This window comes from Schistocerca cancellata, chromosome 3, assembly GCF_023864275.1.
Source record: "Schistocerca cancellata isolate TAMUIC-IGC-003103 chromosome 3, iqSchCanc2.1, whole genome shotgun sequence".
In the NCBI taxonomy this organism is placed as follows: Eukaryota; Metazoa; Arthropoda; class Insecta; order Orthoptera; family Acrididae; genus Schistocerca; species Schistocerca cancellata.
Genome location: NC_064628.1, coordinates 280,610,908 through 280,621,717, shown reverse-complemented (window position 1 = coordinate 280,621,717; position 10,810 = coordinate 280,610,908). Strand labels below are relative to the sequence as shown.

At 43.7% G+C, this 10,810-nt stretch overlaps 1 non-coding gene across 1 annotated transcript; it reads left to right on the top strand.

Annotated features, from left to right (window-relative positions):
* Positions 1–825: 825 nt before the first annotated feature.
* On the top strand, positions 826–900 carry Trnas-cga (transfer RNA serine (anticodon CGA)). Its single transcript has one exon. It is a non-coding gene; the product is annotated as a tRNA-Ser (tRNA).
* The last annotated feature ends 9,910 nt before the right edge of the window (positions 901–10,810 follow it).

The following is a 10,810-nucleotide window of genomic DNA, read 5'->3' as shown; positions in this document are numbered from 1 at the left end:
GCCGCTGGCTCTGCCTCCCCGCGCTGCGTTGCGTCGCCTCGTAGCACGTCGAAATCTCGATGAAAATTAAACACGTATTTGATTTTCTGTCACTTGCACTACAACACTTTCAGCATCTACTATACACGGACGTTATGTTCTCGTGAAAAAAAAAAAAACTTTTTGTGGCATCAAAAATCGAAGTTCAACTAAAGTTCAAAAGAGTTCAAACAGTTCAAAAATCGTTTGAAGCAGTTCCTACACATTTCTATTGTCATGTACTAGCAGAACAGTCACTTTAGGTGTTATGAATTTTTCCAAGAATTTTTCACAGTTCTCGCTAATAATCAAGCCTCATATCTCCAAAGCACTCAAACATCGAAGATATCCCCACAAGGGATGCCATGTACTGCAAGAAACAAGGAATAAAAGTGAGATAGTGTTAATACTTTCAGCCTTCCAGGATGAGATTTTCACTCTGCAGCAGTGTGTGCGCTGATATGAAACTTCCTGGCAGATTAAAACTGTGTGCCGGACCGAGACTCGAACTCGGGACCTTTGCCTTTCTCGGGCAAGTGCTCTACCAACTGAACTACCCAAGCACAACTCACGCCCCGTCTTCACAGCTTCACTTCCGCCAGTACCTTGTCTCCTACCTTCCAAACACTCCGCTGCAGAGTGAAAATCTCATTCTGGAAACATCCCCTGGGCTGTGGCTAAGCCATGTCTCCGCAAGATCCTTTCTTTCAGGAGCGCTAGTTCTGCAAGGTTTGCAGGAGAGCTTCTGTAAAGTTTGGAGACGAGGTACTGGCAGAAGTGAAGCTGTGAGAACGGAGCGTGAGTCGTGCTTGGATAGCTCAGTTGGTAGAGCACTTGCCCGCGAAAGGCAAAGGTCCCGAGTTCGAGTCTCGGTCCAACACACAATTTTAATCTGCACACGAAGTTTCACTTTCATCCTTCTTTACCTCCTCTGCATTACTGCAGATAACGTATCACTGCGCACATTTGTACTGTGTATGCAGTACACGTGAGGTGCCTAGTTGTTTCCACTGCCCTGTGTGAAATACATAAGTTCTTGTACACTTCACTAACCTGCTGTCTTCATGATGTTGATGTCCCCAGCGCAGAAAACAGCACGCAGGTCGTGGATTATTTTTCTTGAGGCTGAAATTAACTTCGCAAGGAATTGCTGCTACGAATAAACTATAACTCATTTGGGATGCCACTCGCGTTTTTATTGATATAGACACGAGAAACTATTCTTGATCACAACGTACTGAACATATCTTTCCACAGTCATTATATCTGGCTAAAATAACATGAAATACATCCTGCCACAGACAACATGTCTGTCTACTGGAGAATAAAATTACATGAATCAAATACTACTATTACAGACAACATGTCTGTACCTAGCGACGGTTGGAACTGTAGTAAATAAAATTGCATGAAACAAATACTGCTATAACAGACAACACGTCTGTCTACTCGAACGGCCAGAACTGGAGAGCCGGACTGCCTGAGACACTTCGCGCGCCAAGCCCGCAAAGCGTGACCCGAACGCCACCGAAGTGCATCGGCAGTAATATCGTCAGTCTTTTGTTTTAGTAATACTTTGATTTTAATAATTTTGAAATGACTGATTGATAGCTGGCTGTTGAGAGATGTTTATTTAAAAAATGAAGTACTTTGGAAGACAGGTTCAATTAATAATAGCAACTAAAGTTTAACGTTTTGGCGCCCTACTGCCAAACACAGCAGCCAATCACAGAGCAGCAGCATCATGCAGGCGGTCTTTCTCTCGGGAATGGTACCGAACCGAACATCTGTCACTGGTACCTCATCCTACACTGCGTCATCTCTATGCTTCTTGCATCTCCACTGCCCTGGGAGTAGTTTCCTGGAGCCTAATATAATGGCTGAATAAGCCAGAAATATTACAACATACACTAAGTATTTGTATTTAGATTACTGACATTCAAGACCGTTTTCACAGCTCACACAGCTGACACTATTGAATTAAGTTTTTAAAAAAATTGCATGCTTAAGTTAAGACAATAGAAAGTTAAGTACACAGGAACAATTTTTTTGCCTTAATATTCGAGTCTGGCCATGCGTCTCGCATAGCTGAAAGTATGCAACCTAGTTAATGGGAAGGAGGCCTCCCAAAGACCAGTGATGAGTACTTTATACATATTGATTGTGCGTTCTGTGGAAGAAGAAAAGGTAAAAATGTTATTTTTGTACATATTATAAGGTAACAAAACGTGCATGGTTGAAAACGTGTAGGTGCTACCCATCCCATCCTACCTATCGTATCCTTATCAGTTCAACAAAGTGTGTCATCAAAAAATTTACTGTTTTGTGTCACCAGATGTTTGAACTGACATCTATGCTGTATCGATGTTGTAGAGCCCTTCGATGAACAATGCATCTTGAGGTCAACTCTTATGTCACTTGCCTTCATTCTATCATGTGTAATTTCCATGTTGGCATTGCTGACAAATAAGTCTGTTATACACATTATGAAATGTATGACGAGAAAAAAAAATATTCAGATAGTGAAGGGAGACAAAAACTTAAGTCATGGGTGACTGGAATTCGATAGAAGGAAAAGGAAGAGAAGGAAACTTAGTAGGTGAATATGGAATGGGGGTAAGAAATGAAAGAGGAAGCCGCCTGGTAGAGTTTTGCACAGAGCATAACTTGATCATAGCTAACACTTGGTTCAACAATCATGAAAGAAGGTTGTATACGCGGAAGAGGCCTGGAGATACTGGAAGGTTTCAGATAGATTATATAATAGTACGACAGATATTTAAGAACCAGGTTTTAAATTATAAGACATTTCCCCGTGGCAGATGTGGACTCTGACCACAATCTACACTCCTGGAAATGGAAAAAAGAACACACTGACACTGGTGTGTCAGACCCACCATACTTGCTCCGGACACTGCGAGAGGGCTGTACAAGCAATGATCACACGCACGGCACAGCGGACACACCAGGAACCGCGGTGTTGGCCGTCGAATGGCACTAGCTGCGCAGCATTGGTGCACCGCCGCCGTCAGTGTCAGCCAGTTTGCCGTGGCATACGGAGCTCCATCGCAGTCTTTAACACTGGTAGCATGCCGCGACAGCGTGGACGTGAACCGTATGTGCAGTTGACGGACTTTGAGCGAGGGCGTATAGTGGGCATGCGGGAGGCCGGGTGGACGTACCGCCGAATTGCTCAACACGTGGGGCGTGAGGTCTCCACAGTACATCGATGTTGTCGCCAGTGGTCGCCGGAAGGTGCACGTGCCCGTCGACCTGGGACCGGTTCGCAGCGACGCACGGATGCACACCAAGACCGTAGGATCCTACGCAGTGCCGTAGGGGACCGCACCGCCACTTCCCAGCAAATTAGGGACACTGTTGCTCCTGGGGTATCGGCGAGGACCATACGCAACCGTCTCCATGAAGCTGGGCTACGGTCCCGCACACCGTTAGGCCGTCTTCCGCTCACGCCCCAACATCGTGCAGCCCGCCTCCAGTGGTGTCGCGACAGGCGTGAATGGAGGGACGAATGGAGACGTGTCGTCTTCAGCGATGAGAGTCGCTTCTGCCTTGGTGCCAATGATGGTCGTATGCGTGTTTGGCGCCGTGAGGTGAGCGCCACAATCAGGACTGCATACGACCGAGGCACACAGGGCCAACACCCGGCATCATGGTGTGGGGAGCGATCTCCTACACTGGCCGTACACCACTGGTGATCGTCGAGGGGACACTGAATAGTGCACGGTACATCCAAACCGTCATCGAACCCATCGTTCTACCATTCCTAGACCGGCAAGGGAACTTGCTGTTCCAACAGGACAATGCACGTCCGCATGTATCCCGTGCCACCCAACGTGCTCTAGAAGGTGTAAGTCAACTACCCTGGCCAGCAAGATCTCCGGATCTGTCCGCCATTGAGCATGTTTGGGACTGGATGAAGCGTCGTCTCACGCGGTCTGCACGTCCAGCACGAACGCTGGTCCAACTGAGGCGCCAGGTGGAAATGGCATGGCAAGCCGTTCCACAGGACTACATCCAGCATCTCTACGATCGTCTCCATGGGAGAATAGCAGCCTGCATTGCTGCGAAAGGTGGATATACACTGTACTAGTGCCGACATTGTGCATGCTCTGTTGCCTGTGTCTATGTGCCTGTGGTTCTGTCAGTGTGATCATGTGATGTATCTGACCCCAGGAATGTGTCAATAAAGTTTCCCCTTCCTGGGACAATGAATTCTCGGTGTTCTTATTTCAATTTCCAGGAGTGTATCTACATCTACATCTACATCCATACTCCGCAAGCCACCTGACGGTGTGTGGCGGAGGGTACCTTCAGTACCTCTATCGGTTCTCCCTTCTATTCCAGTCTCGTATTGTTCGTGGAAAGAAGGATTGTCGGTATGTCTCTGTGTGGGCTCTAATCTCTCTGATTTTATCCTCATGGTCTCTTCGCGAGATATACGTAGGAGGGAGCAATATACTGCTTGACTCTTCGGTGAAGGTATGTTCTCGAAACTTTGACAAAAGCCCGTACTGAGCTACTGAGCGTCTCTCCTGCAGAGTCTTCCACTGGAGTTTATCTATCATCTCCGTAACGCTTTCGCGATTACTAAATGATCCTGTAACGAAGCGCGCTGCTCTCCGTTGGATCTTCTCTATGTCTATTGGTTATGAACTGTAGATTAAGACTGAAGAAACTGCAAAAAGGTGGGAACTTAAGGAGATGGGACCTGGATAAACCTACAGAACCAAAGTTTCAGGGAGAGCATTAGGAAACAATTGACAGGAATGGGGGAAAGAAGTACAATAAAAGAAGAATGGGTAGCTTTGAGGGATGAAATATTGAAGGCAGCAGAGGATCGATGGGGGCTAGTAGAAATCCTTGGGTAACAGAAGAGATACTGAATTTAATTGATGAAAGGAGAAAATACAAAAATGCAGTAACTGAAGCAGGCAAAAAGGAATATAAACGTCTCAAAAATGAGATCGACAGGAAGTGGAAAATGGCTAAACAGGGATGGCTACAGGACAAATGTAAGGATGTAGAGGCTTATCTCACTAGGGGTTAAGATAGATACTGCCTACAGGAAAATTAAAGAGACCTCTGAAGAAAAGAGAACCACTTGTGTGAATATCAAGAGCTCAGATGGAAACCCAGTTCTAAGCAAAGAAGGGAAAGCAGTAAGGTGGAAGGAGTATACAGAGGGTCTATACAAAAGCGATGTACTTGAGGACAATATAATGGAAATGGAAGAGGATTTAGATGAAACTGGAGATATGATACTGCACGAAGAGCTTGACAGAGCACTGAAAGACCTAAGTTGAAACAAGGCCCCTGGAGTAGATAACATTCCATTAGAATTACTGACAGCCTTGAGAGAGCCAGCCCTGACAGAACTCTACCATCTGGCGAGCAAGATGTATGAGACTGGCGAAATACCCTGACTTCAAAAAGAATATAATACTTCCAATCCCAAAGAAAGCAGGGCTTGACAGATGTGAAAATTACCGAACTATCAGTTTAATAAGCCACAGCTGCTAAATACTAACACGAATTCTTTACAGACGAATGGAAAAACTAGTAGAAGCCGACCTCGGGGAAGATCAGTTTGGATTCCGTAGAAACACTGGAACACGTGAGGCAATACTGACCCTACGACTTATCTTAGAAAAAAGATTAAGGAAAGGCAAACCTACATTTCTAGCATTTGTAGACTTAGAGAAAGCTTTTGACAATGTTGACTGGAATACCCTCTTTCAAATTCTGAAGGTGGCGGGGATAAAAGACGGGGAACGAAAGGCTATCTAGAATTTGTAAAAGAACCAGATGACAGTTATAAGAGTCGAGGGGCATGAAAGGGAAGCAGTGGTTGGGAAGGGAGTGAGACAGGGTTGTAGCCTACCCCCAATGTTATTGAATCTGTACATTGAGCAAGGAGCAAAGGAAACAAAAGAAAAATTCGGAGTAGGAATTAAAGCCCATGGAGAAGAAATAAAAACTTTGAGGTTCACCAATGACGTTGTAATTCTGACAGAGACAGCAAAGGGCCTGGAAGATCAGTTGGAACTAAATCAGGTGACGCTGAGGGAATTAGATTAGGAAATGAGAGTAGTAAAGGAGTTTTGCTATTTGGGGAGCAAAATTACTGATGATGGTCGGAGTAGAGAAGATATAAAATGTAGACTGGCAATGGCAAGGAAAGAGTTTCTGAAGAAGAGAAATTTGTTAACATCAAGTATAGATTTAAGTGTCAGGAAGTCTTTTCTCAAAGTATTTGTATGGAGAGTAGCCATGTATGGAAGTGAAACATGGATGATAACTAGTTTGGACAAGAAGAGAATAGAAGCTTTCTAAACGTGATGCTACAGAAGAATGCTGAAGATTAGATGGGTAGATCACGTAACTAATGACAAGGTATTGAATATAATTGGGGAGAAGAGAAATTTGTGGCACAACTTGACTAGAAGAAGGGATCGGTTGGTAGGACATGTTCTGAGGCATCAAGGGATCACCAATTTAGTATTGGAGGGTAGTGTGTAGGGTAAAAATCGTAGAGGGAGACCAACAACAACATGAACATGAACATTATTGCTGTGTAAAGTGCAATTTTGTTTCACATGTTCTGACGCTTTGGACGACAAGAAGTGATGTGGAGCTGGTTTGCAAACTTCCCACCTCTCTTCAATAGGTTTACTTACTTGGTATGCATAGCCAATCTTCTTCTCTGGGTAGCCATCCATGTCGATCTCCAAAAACTACTTCTCCAAAGAATAATTCTGGTTAAAGGAATTTATCAGACACTCTCTCTACTCTAGCAATAATTTGGTACTCTAAGAATACTTTTAGTTCAGTTGTGGTATATTTCAACTTCCACAAAAAACAAATCCATCATTTCTCATATAAATATTTGAACTCATGCGAGTCAACCAAGTCATCAAACATTAGACTCTATTAAGATACGTTTACAACAGGGTTTGTTTAATAACCACCAGAAAATATGAACGTGTCTTGCTTCTAGCAAGTAAAACGCATGAAATACTTAGAAGTCTAATCTTATTTCTTCATTTGTTCTTAACCATCACCACAGTCACTAAACCAGCAAAGAATAGCACATACCTTGAAACACTATGGATCGTACAGCAGGTACTTGTCGGCCACCGCATCCCCATTTTGCTCATGACTGTTTTTAGACTTGCATACACAAACATGCAATGCACAGTAGGTCGGATTCATCTCTCTCATACTTCTATTTAAAATATCGTGGGTTCGAGACAGAGGAAGGACAAGTGATTCTAGAATTTGCATGGAAATTCTTTAAGGATTACATTTTATTTTATATACCATCATTAGGTACACTTGACAGCAAAAAAAGTGAGTCACTGCCGAATACAACCAACATAACGTAGCTGTGTTGCAGGTCCTCTAAACACCAAACCCCGTGGGGTACAGTCGTTTGACTACACGCAATGGGTACTGCAAGAGACTACTGAGAGACCAATGGTCTTTATGGCAGTCAGTCTAAGCGTCAACTAATATCGTCATACAAAACATATTAGAAAACACGTTCTTAGCGATGAGACACCCCATAACACTCATAAACTAACCTTAATTACAACAAGTGACATTCCAAAAGTTCTGAGAAAACGTATTACTTTACATACGAGGGCAGTTCAATAAGTAATGCAACACATTTTTTTTTTCTGAAACAGGGGTTGTTTTATTCAGCATTGAAATACACCAGGTTATTCCCCATTCTTTTAGCTACACAACACTATTTGTCAACGTAATCTCCATTCAATGCTACGGCCTTACGCCACCTTGAAATGAGGGCCTGTATGCCTGCACGGTACCATTCCACTGGTCGATGTCGGAGCCAACGTCGTACTGCATCAATAACTTCTGCATCATCCGCGTCGTGCCTCCCACGGATTGCGTCCTTCATTGGGCCAAACATATGGAAATCCGACGGTGCGAGATCGGGGCTGTAGGGTGCATGACGAAGAACAGTCCACTGAAGTTTTGTGAGCTCCTCTCGGGTGCGAAGACTTGTGTGAGGTCTTGCATTGTCATGAAGAAGGAGAAGTTCGTTCAGATTTTTGTGCCTACGAACACGCTGAAGTCGTTTCTTCAATTTCTGAAGAGTAGCAAAATACACTTCAGAGTTGATCGTTTGACCATGGGGAAGGACATCGAACAGAATAACCCCTTCAGCGTCCCAGAAGACTGTAACCATGACTTTACCGGCTGAGGGTATGGCTTTAAACTTTTTCTTGGTAGGGGAGTGGGTGTGGCGCCACTCCATTGATTGCCGTTTTGTTTCAGGTTAGAAGTGATGAACCCATGTTTCATCGCCTGTAACAATCTTTGACAAGAAATTGTCACCCTCAGCCACATGACGAGCAAGCAATTCCGCACAGATGGTTCTCCTTTGCTCTTTATGGTGTTCGGTTAGACAACGAGGGACCCAGCGGGAACAAACCTTTGAATATCCCAAATGGTGAACAATTGTGACAGCACTACCAACAGAAATGTCAAGTTGAGCACTGAGTTGTTTGATGGTGATCCGTCGATCATCTCGAACGAGTGTGTTCGCACGCTCCGCCATTGCAGGAGCCACTGCTGTGCACGGCCGGCCCGCACGCGGGAGATCAGACAGTCTTGCTTGACCTTGCGGCGATGATGACACACGCTTTGAGCAACGACTCACCGTGCTTTTGTCCACTGCCAGATCACCGTAGACATTCTGCGAGCGCCTATGAATATCTGAGATGCCCTGGTTTTCCGCCAAAAGAAATTCGATCACTGCCCGTTGTTTGCAACGCACATCCGTTACAGACGCCATTTTAACAGCTCCGTACAGCGCTGCCACCTGTCGGAAGTCAATGAAACTATACGAGACGAAGCGGGAATGTTTGAAAATATTCCACAAGAAATTTCCGGTTTTTTCAACCAAAATTGGCCGAGAAAAAAAATGTGTTGCATTACTTATTGAACTGCCCTCGTATATCGTACAGTAATCCTTAGTCAAACTTACATACTCGAGACAATATATGGAGTTACAAAGCTGTACGGCAATTGGAAAAACATTTTTTCGCTCTCTAAAAGGTTTTCCATCCACGTGCTGAAGGCCGCTCAGCAGCAAGTGGCTCTGGAAACTGGATATTGGACGAACCAGTAGAAAAACGCGATTAACGGCAACAAGCACTCTAAGGAAATCTCAACTTAACAGCGAATCACCAGTAATATCATTGTTCTCGTAACACATCAACAGCTACGTGTACACAAATTTGAACTTTAAATGACATGACCAACGTCGTCGTTCTGGACTTGGATTCACACCCAGCACCTATAGCCATTGCTAACTAAGCTAAGCTTTGTTTGTGCCTTATTGAGACCCGATCACTAGGCATAAAGAGACGTGAAGTATAGACGTTTGCACCAGTATCAGTTATCAATTCAGATCCCGAAAATAAATAACGAAAATGTTTCTACTGAACTGGGAATCCTGTCATAACAGTTACCGTCCTGGGAACTACCCCCAACGACATTTAATATGGTGTCATTCACAAGGAACAAGGTATGCTCATGTTTAAAATTGAAATGCCATCATATAAAGCTTGTGACAGGGATGCGAACCCAGCACCTAATTGGATTGTTAACGAAGTACAGTCATGCTCAAAAGTATCCGAACGACCTGGATTGCATTTCGCCTGATTCTCATGCAACCCACATAACGCAGCTGTCTAGCAGGTCCTCTAATCGCTCCTTGGTACAGTCGTTTGATCATTGAAAATGGTTCCAACAAATCACCACTAGAAAACACTGCTCTGTATCGCAATAACTCTAGATGTAAAGTAATACCACGATACTACAAATATCAGGGAACACCTCATCACATATAAGACTGTCCATAAGGCTTGTAAGCTGACATTTATTGCAATAAATGACATACCTGAAATGTTAGCACTCTCATTATTACGTCAGATAGGTAATACACGTAGTAAGTTCGTTGTATTCGTGATTTCCTCTTCAAAGTAACATACCATACTTGTTATTTAACACAAAATGTCATTAAAAATTTACGTTATTCACGAGCAGCTAGTTGAGAATATGTATGAACTTCAAATGACACGACGAACCGCCTCGTTCTGCAAATGGATTCAAACCCTGGTCATGCAAACTAAGATTTCGTGACTGACGGAAATTAACAGTCATTCCTGACTAGCCGTAAAGAGAGTGATATACCTTGATTTTAGACAGTATCAGTTAACAAATATCAACTTTAAATTACATAACGTAAACATTTTTAACGGTCGCGAATTCCTACCCAGCATCTATTGTCCCTATTAACCATCTACGAGAGATGTTAAATACTGCTTCTTCACAAGTAACTTAGTTGAAATGCAGTGAGGTAAAGCTTTGTGTTGGACAGGGATTCGAACCCAGAACCTAATCGGATTGTTATCGAAGCACAATCAACTTTGACATATCGGATTTTCTCGGCAGTAGCTAGATGTATTAACTGAAATGACGAGACGCAACATTAATTTTTTCTTCCCAGGACTCCAACCCGGCACATATCGCTGTTATATTCTAGAGAAAAGGAACGTTAAGTATGGGTTTGTTACACCAGCAGCGACCTGTGAGCATGTTTGAAGTAGAAGTAATATGACAAAGAGTTCAGTGCTGACTAGAAATCGAACCCCATACATATCGTTGTTGACTACACACAGAGCTACCGAATTTTTCTCCACCAGCAGCTCGGATTAACATCCTTGAACTTACAGTGATC